Consider the following 9,690-nt stretch of genomic DNA (forward strand, 5'->3'; position numbering starts at 1 on the left):
AGATGGAATCATCTTGGAAGGGAATATTCTTTAAGTAAATGAAAGCCTGCTCTTCCATCCTGAGAAATGCCCACATTTGAAGGCTGGATAGAAGGAAATAGAAACAAAGAATCTATGGTGAGATGGATGTGGAAAGATCCAGGACGATACCTGGTCAAATAAACACTTCACAAGAAGTTCAAGGGAAAAGAGAGTTTTAAGTGGAGGGCAGAGAGATAGTCCAATAGCACACAGTTTAGAAAGGAAAGATAAATTTCAGAGTGATGAAAAACTATTATGTTTAATAATGAGGATGGCATTGGTGAAGTCTGAACAAGCACTTCAGTAGAGTGGAAGTGGCGATGGCCAGTAGTGACAGATAACGAAGAACGGTAAACATCAGACACAGGGGTTATTTGTAGATGACTGGAAGAGTCATTGAGGAGGAAAATGGGAATGGAACAGATAACTAGGATGGAGGCAGAGAAGGGGCTGAAGCCAGCAGAGTTTAGCGGCTTTTTTTTTTCATTCCTTCTGTATTCCCATGACAGACATGTATTTAATTTTACACCAATTTTAATTTGTTAAAAGTTAATAGGTTTTATTGTGATTATTCTTGAATTTTTTAAACATTCATGGCTATTTCTCTCTAAATTATTTTCTTGGAAAGAAAGATAGGATATTCTGGCTACAACTGTGGCTATAGCCAATTACATGGAGACCTGGTAACATCAGTAATTGTGTGTCCTTCTGTCTTAGAGAATGGGGAAAAGGTGCAGTGGCAAGGAAAGTGACTTCCAAATTTATTAAGTTTAAATTAGAGTAGTTCTTTTAAAAATATCGGTTTAAGAAATAGTATCTATAAAAAGTGTTGAAAAATACAATATGAGTTTCTTTAAATAGCCCTTGATTTTTGGCTATAATATGATATGTTGTAGTCTTTATTTGACTGTGGTTTTAGGTATTTCTGAATATAGTGGTTTCTAACAGGTTTTTTTATACACACTGCATGCACTCCCTCACCTAGTTGTTTATATAAGCCCAACCCGAAATGAGGTTGTATATTCCCAAGAGTACAGATATGACTGCAAGGATAATTTATTTATTCTCTTTATTAATATTTTGAATGATTCAACCATTGTGGCTTTTTCTTGACTGATTATTTCATTGATTTCAACTCACCAAGTAATCATTAGAATTTCACTAAGCATAAGGCACCATGCTGGATGCTACGGGGGAAAATGAATCTTTTAAGACGTGATCCTTGTTTTAAAGGGACTGACAACTTAGGTTGTAATAAGACCAAATACTGCAAAACAGGTTTTAAGAAATAAGTCAGATGCTTAGCACTATTAAGAACAAAAACAAAACAGTATCACTTTCTGTCATAATTCATATTTGTAAGAAAATATGGGATTTTAAGAAAATAAATGCAATGGCTTAAAATAGATACTCTAGTATCATATGAGTCTGCATTCAAATCCCAATTTTGTTCTCTGATCTTGGTTACATAATCTCAATAAGATAAGCCTACGTATCATAAAATGAACGTTCTGATATTACTTACCTGATTACATTGTTTTAATGATTTAACTAGATACTACATACATTTAGTACAGTGACTGGCACAAGTAATTTTTTTTTTTTTTTTTTTTTGAGACGGAGTCTTGCGCTGTTGCCCAGGCTGGAGTGCAATGGCACGATCTCGGCTCACTGCAAGCTCCGCCTCCCGGGTTCCCGCCATTCTCCTGCCTCAGCCTCCCCAGTAGCTGGGACTACAGGCGCCCGCCACCGCCCCCGGCTAATTTTGTTTTGTATTTTTAGTAGAGACGGAGTTTCACCGTGTTAGCCAGGATGGTCTCGATCTCTCCCGACCTCGTGATACACCGGTCTGGGCCTCCCAAAGTGCTGGGATTACAGGCGCACAAGTTATTCTTAATGTAAACATGACTTGGGAAAGTTTCTGAAGTGTGCCAACTCTTCATGTCTTTATGCATTCAGCCAGTAGATGAGGGCACAGACTGGAATCATGCGCTGTAGAGGCATTGAATATTAAGCAGTGAACAAAGCAGACCCTTGTGAAGCACATGTTCTTCTCTACGTTTTCACTTGGATTATCTACGTGGTTTGCGGGGTTGGGATATATCTTTGTATAGTGAGTGAAAATAATTTCCCAGACTCACTTTAAATTATGATGCTATTAATTTTTACAAGAACCTATTTTGTTTTTAGTTAAAATTTAGCAGAGTCAAAGAGAAAGGTCAGGATGAAATACTACAGATAAGAAGGGGACAGAGATGGCTGGGCATGGTGGCTCATGCCTGTAATCCCAGCACTTTGGGAGGCCGAGGCGGGCAGATCACAAGGTCAGGAGTTCAAGACCAGCCTGACCAACATGGTGAAACTCCGTCTCTCCTAAAAATACAAAAATTAACTGGGTGTGGTGGTGTGCACCTGTAATCCCAGCTACTTGGGAAGCTGAGGCAGGAGAATCGCTTAAACTCGGGAGGTGGAGGTTGCAGTGAGCCGAGATCACACCACTGCACTCCAGCCTGGGCAACAGAGTGAGACTCCCTCTCAAAAAAAAAAAAAAAAAAAGGGTGGGGAACATAGATGTAACATGAGTTTGACCAGGGCAAACCTGTTATCCAAGTCAGTAGTTCTGTGTACTAAAATCAACATAGGCATGAACACATTAGATTATTATTACTTTAGTGACTAGACCTGATAATACCACTGGTAAGTTCTCTGAGGTTCAGAAATTTTCTGTCTTTTTTCACTATGCAGAATGTGCCTGACACATGATGGTTGCTCAAAGGTATTGACCCACTGATTGATTGAGATAGAATTTCTCTCTGACACAGTTGCTGTCTTGTTCTATGTGCCTATCTATTATTTCCTTAATTTGATTCTAAGTGTCTTAATGAAAAGTAGGGTAGATTTTTAATTCTTTGGATTTCCCACAGCACTTCTGAATACATGTCATATGGTTTGGATACTTGTTCCTCCAAATCTCATGTTGAATGTGATTCCCAGTGTTGGACAGGGGACCTTGTGGGAGATGTTGGGGTCATGAGGGAGGATCCCTCATGAATGGCTTGGTGCCTTCCTCATAGTAATGAGTTCAGTTGAGAGCTGGTTGTTTAAAGGAGCCTAATACCTCCTCCTCTCGCTCTCTTGCTCCTTTCTCTCATGCTGATTCTCCTGTTATGTGCGATGTCTGCTCTCACTTCACTTTCTACCATGATTGTAAGCTCCCTGTTGCCCTCACCAGAAGCTGGTCAGATGCTGGTGTTATGCTCATACAGCCTACAGAACCATAAGCCAAAATAAACCTCTTTTCTTTATCAAGTACCCAGCCTGAGGTATTTCTTTATAGCAAAACAGACAAAATAACACAGAGGGGAAGGGACCACAGCCCTCCAGCCCCCAGAATGGTGGATCCATGGGCAGCTTGCATCTCATGTCTGAAAAAAGCCATAGTCACTCAACCCTAACCTGTTAGAGCAGCCACTTGGCTGTATACCCTGCAAAATCATGAAGACAGAGCTGCCCAAGGCCTTGGGATTCTGTTCCTCACACCAGTGTGCCCAGGACATGGAGCCAAAGAAGATTATTCTGGAGCTTTAAGGTTTAATGTCTGCCCTTCTGGGTTACAGACTTGCATGGGGCCTGTTGTCTCTTTCTTTTGATTGATTTCTCCCTTTTGGAATGGGAATGTTCACCCAATGCCTGTACCACCATTTTATCTTGGAAGTAAATTACTTGTTTTTGATCTTACAGGCTTATAGGCGGAAGAAATTTGAGTCTCAGATAAGTCTCTGGACTTTGGACTTTTTACTGAGTTGACACTAGAAGGAGTTGAGACTTTGGGGACTATTGGAAAGGGATGATTGTGTTTTGCAGTGTAAGGAGGACAGGCAATTAGGGAGGTTAGAGACAGAGTGATATGGTTTGGATGTTTGTCCCTCCAAATCTCATGTTGAAATGTGATTCCCAGTGTTAGAAGTGAGGCCTGGTGGGCAGTGTTGAGGTCATGCGGGAGGATCCCTTATGAATGGCTTGTTGTCTTTCCATAGTAATGAGTTCAGGTGAGGTTGTTTAAAGGAGTCTGGTATTTCCTCTTCTCACTTTCTCCCTCCCTTCTCTCATGCTCATTTTCCTGCCATGTGCAGTGCCTGCTCCCACTTCGCCTTTCGCCATGATTGTCAGCTCCCTGACTCCCTCAGCAGAAGCTGAGCAGATGTTGCTGTTATGCTTGTGCAGCCTGCAGAACGATAAGCCTAAGTAAACCCCTTTTCTTTGTAAATTACCCAGTTTCAAGTATTTCTTTATGGCAATGCAAATGGACTAATACAACATGTGATATTTTTAAAAGATTTTCAGAAAAGGTGGGTGACAATTAATTTATATAGTGATAAAATCATATTAGTAGAGAATTTTTGAAGACCTACTTTTTAGGCATACACTTTCTTTTGGTTACACAAGATGCTTAACCCTGGTACATATTTTATTTCAATGTTTTGGGAATTAATGAATAAAATTATGTTGAGTCATTCTTTTGATAAAAAAATTATTGTCTAAAAATGAAACATTGTATAAGTTTCATAACATATAAGTGGATATTCCTTATCACCAACTCCCAGAAAATTCAACTAAATATTAATGCATGTGACATATCACTGCCAGGAATTTGGTTAATGTGGTAGATTCACTCAAATCATTTTGTGTAGATGTACATCCACTTATAAGACATAAAGGATAAGAATGGGGTTATGTATTTTGTCTCAGATCATTTTATTTCCTTTTGGGGGGTGAGAGAGGGGACGGGGTCTCACTCTGTCACCCAGACTGGAATGCAATTGTGCAATCATGACTCACTGCGCCTTCAGCCTCCCAGGTTCAAGCAGTCCTCCGACCTCAGCCTCCTGAGTAGCTGAAACTACAGGTGTGCACCACTATACCCAGTTAATCTTTAATTTTATATATTTTTTATAGAAACACGATCTCACTATGTGGCCTAGGTTTTTCTTGAACTCGTGGCCTCAAGTGATCCTCCCACTTTGGCCTCCCGAAGTGCTGGGATTACAGGCATGAGTCACCTCACCTGACCCCAGACCACTTTCTAAAGGAGAATTCACCAAAACCATATTTTCCAATACCTGGCCTGATGGTTGTTATTCTGGAAACTTTACCTAAGTCCTTGTGGCTCCCTTGGCCTCAGCATCTCTCATCAGTCTTCTTTTCCAAGCCACTTCTTCTATTCTCTTCCCAGTACCTTTTGAGGTAGTTCCCAGTTCCACAATGACTGCCACAATTCTTTCTGCAAGGCCACTGTGTACGAGTGCTGTGTTCAGTCCCAGTAGTGCCAGCCAAGATTTTTCTCCCTCTCCCATTCTTGCCAGAGAAGTTACATCAGATTTACAGTTCCAGCCATGGTAAATTTCATCCTCTGGGCAGAAGGTATCCTCAATTTTCATCTTTGAGTTATGATCTAGTTTGTGACATCTCACTGTGTGGAAAAGCTGATCATCTTGCTACTGTATTGATTCATAAGGATCTAGAACCAATTGCTAAATTCAAGGAACTTTTCAACCAATGCATTGGCACATTTAGGGAAATTTTGGACTTCTAAATATTAGTAACTTACAAATTCTCTACTGGAAAAATGTCATAATTCACTATCTTTGCAAAAAGAGTAACTTTTTTATAATAGATAGCATTCATAAGATAATCTGTGTGAATGAACGAACCATATAAACTATAAAGAACTGTGATGGATATCTATAATCCCAGTACTTTGAGAATCTGAGGCAGGAGAATCACTTGAGCCCAGAAGTTTGAGACCAACCTAGGCAACATAGTGAGACTCCATCTCAACAACAAAAAATTAAATTGAAAAGAAAACTATTAGCGGGGGGTAGTGGCACATGCCTGTAGTCCCAGCTACTCAGGAGGCTGAAATAGAAGGATTGCTTGAGTCCAGGAGTTTGAGGCTTCAGTGAGTTGTAATCATGCATAAGCTTGAGTGATAGAGTGAGACTGTGTTGAAAAATGAATTTAAAAAAATAGATTGTAAAGCACTATATAACGATTAAACTTTGTTAAGATCATTGGAAGAATTCAAACTTGAATATCTACTTGATTGGTATTCTTTTTGGATCCCCAAATGTAAGCAGATAGATGATGTGTTATTTTTTTAAAACACTGATTCAAACTTGCATCAATATGTTTTCCTAATTTCAATTCATCTCCTTTAGGGCAGAGACTCTACTTTTGTCTTCAATTATCTTTCGGTCCACAGTCTGCAATTTCATCGGATAAAAAATGTCTAGGTACTTAAGATTTCTTCTGTGAGCATCTAGTGACCTAATACTTGAACCACGGTTTAATGGGAACTTTGTTCCACTTACTGAGGAAGAGAGTGGAGTTTTTGTTCTTGTTTTTGTTTTGTTTTGTTTTGTTTGAGATGGAGTGTTGCCCTGTCACCCAGGCTGGAGTGCAGTGGCGCGATCTCGGCTCACTGCAAGCTCCGCCTCCCGGGTTCACCCCATTCTCCTGCCTCAGCCTCCGGAGTAGCTGGGATTACAGGCGCCCGCCACTACGCCTGGCTAATTTTTTGTATTTTTAGTAGAGATGGGGTATCAACATGTTAGCCAGGATGGTCTCGATCTCCTGACCTCGTGATCCACCCGCCTCGGCCTCCCAAAGTGCCAGGATTACAGGCGTGAGCCACCGCGTCTGGTCCCAGAGAGTGAAGTTTTTAATAAAGGAATGAATTTTTTGTGTGATAAGGTCAAACAGTACATGGAATTAGCCACCTTAGTAACTCCCATGCGGGTAATCTCTACAGCAAATGTCTTCAAAATGTGAAACTTGTACTATTGGTCACAAAATCTCTTTGTTGATGGTGATCAGCTTTTCTTTCAGTGAGAAATAATAGAACAGAATGGAGTGGAATGGGATTGTATGAGATAAAATAAAAATTATTAGAGTCATCGAATGTTTGGTCTTTCAGAGAAAGATCAAGAGAAGTTCCGAAGTAAAAGTATTTTTCAGTATGAGTCCTGGTCACATAAATTTGAAAGCTTCTGCTTTATAGAAACTGCACTGGCACCCACTGGTCTGATAACAAAGCAGACAGCTCTCCTGTATGGGAGAGAGTGTGTGTATTCTTCAAGTAGAGCTAGTCTTGGATACAGTTTTGAAAGCTCACACAGAAGGGAAAGTAACAACATTCCCATGCAAAGTGTGCATTTTAATTTTACAGCACTTGGAAAGAATTTTCTTCTAGAGCTAGAGAAAGCCAATTGTTTCTGAAACACTTAAATACATACGGGGGTCATCTTTCTTTCTACTACTCTATTTTTTAAACTGTCATGAAAGTTTTTTGAGGGCAAGAACTATATCTTTTCATCCTTTTTTTTTTTTTTTGAGATGGAGTCTCATTCTGTTTCCCAGGCTGGAGTATAGTGGCACGATCTTGGCTCGCTATAACCTTCACCTTCTGGGCTCAAGCAATTCTCCTGCCTCAGCCTCCCAAGTAGCTGGGACTACAGGTGCCTGCCACCATGCGTGGCTAATTTTTCTGTTTTTAGTAGAGACAGGGCTTCACCATATTGTCCAGGCTGGCCTTGAACTCCTGACCTGGTGATCTGCCTACCACTGCCTCCCAAAGTGCTGGGAATACAGGCGTGAGCCACTGCGCCTGGCGGTGTTTTCATCTTTTTAAACCCAAAGCCAGCATAGTAACTGCCACAAGATGCTATTCCATAAATATTGACTACTGACAGAATAAATGTTTATGTTTTAGGACATATATGACTGAAAATAATAGTGAGAATGCCCTAACATTTTTGTAGGCCTTCCATTATATGTATATATTATATCTAAGTATTAAAGAAGATATAAATATCTATTTATCTTCTGCCAAATAGATGATTTTATTCAGTTGTAAAAATGAACGAGGCTAAGAGGGGTCATTGAAGGTCATGAGCTCATATGTCAGAAAAATTATCCCTGATAACTCAGTTTACAAGTGAAAAAAAAAATTACGTAGGTTTCTTAAGAAGAATGTGTAGAAACTGAGAGAGGGGATATTAAGTCACCCTTTCGTAATTCACCTCAGGGGATACTAAACATTCTTGTCTCTCAATAAGTACATCTTTTTCTTCTGTGTTTTGTTTGTTTGGTTATTGGTTTATATTTAGTCTTAATGGTTCCACAAAAATGTATTTTGAGTGGGAACATATTTTAATTTTTAACAGAAAATGAAATTTGATAAATAAAATGGTTATATACATCACAGAATTAAAGCATATATAAATCACAAATAGTTGTGTGCACCCATTGAAATAGAGTGAGTATATCTTTGCAGGATGAGGGCAATGGGCAAACTAAATATATTCTAAATCTTCACAACAGAATTTGTACAAAATTGGGATTCAAAGAATGATTTTTAAGGAAATAGAATGGGTTTTCAATCAATGACCTGAGCCTCATATTGGCCTGGTACTATGATCTTTAACAATTTAGAATTTATCATCATAGAATTTCATTACTCTCTTTCAATATGCAGAATATTCTGAGCATGACATATAAAGGAGCAAAATTAAAATGTTCCATGTCCTTAACTTTTATGCTGGTTTTCTTTGTGTTTCTTCTAACGTTGTGTAAAATGCAATTATTTAAGTCAATATCAAAATAGCTAGAAATCTCTACTTAGTGGTTGTGAAAATGTAGCAGCTAAATGGGTATTGAGAGTGCATTGTATCATATGTGAGAAAGCCTGCTCTATGCTTAGTTCTGCAGGAATCACTTTTGCTTTTATGTAGAGGTGTCAAAATTTAAGTTGAGCCTCTCTTCAATTGCATAAACGTTGTTCAATTCTTCACACTATTTCTTTCATATCACTGTTCTTCTCTTTGTGCTCCATTGGCTCCAGTAAATATCCTTACATACTTCATCATGGGTGCCGTTAGCTCCTCTAAGAATATTTTTCGGGGGGTGGAGCAAGATGGCCGAATAGGAACAGCTCCAGGCTCCAGCTCCCAGCACGAGCAACACAGAAGACAGGTGACTTCTGCATTTTCAACTGAGGTACTGGGTTCATCTCACTAGGGAGTGCCAGACAATCGGTGCTGGTCAGCTGCTGCAGCCCGACCAGCGAGAGCTGAAGCAGGGCGAGGCATCGCCTCACCTGGGAAGCGCAAGGGGGAAGGGAATCTCTTTTTCTAGCCAGGGAAACTGAGACACACAACACCTGGAAAATCGGGTAACTCCCACCCCAATACTGCGCTTTACCAAGGGTCTTAGCAAACGGGCACACCAGGAGATTATATCCCACACCTGGCCGGGAGGGTCCCATGCCCACGGAGCCTCCCTCATTGCTAGCACAGCGACCTGTGATCAAATGGCAAGGCAGCAGCGAGGCTGGGGGAGGGGCGCCCACCATTGCTGAGGCTTAAGTAGGTAAACAAAGCTGCTGGGAAGCTTGAACTGGGTGAAGCTCACAGCAGCTCAAGGAGGCCTGCCTGTCTCTGTAGACTCCACCTCTGGGGACAGGGCACAGCTAAACAACAACAACAACGACAGCAAAAGCAGCAGAAACCTCTGCAGATGCAAACGACATTGTCTGACAGCTTTGAAGAGAGCAGTGGATCTCCCAACATGGAGGTTGAGATCTGAGAACGGACAGACTGCCTGCTCAAG

Source organism: Mandrillus leucophaeus, unplaced genomic scaffold (assembly GCF_000951045.1).
Source record: "Mandrillus leucophaeus isolate KB7577 unplaced genomic scaffold, Mleu.le_1.0 Scaffold600, whole genome shotgun sequence".
Classification (NCBI taxonomy): domain Eukaryota; kingdom Metazoa; phylum Chordata; class Mammalia; order Primates; family Cercopithecidae; genus Mandrillus; species Mandrillus leucophaeus.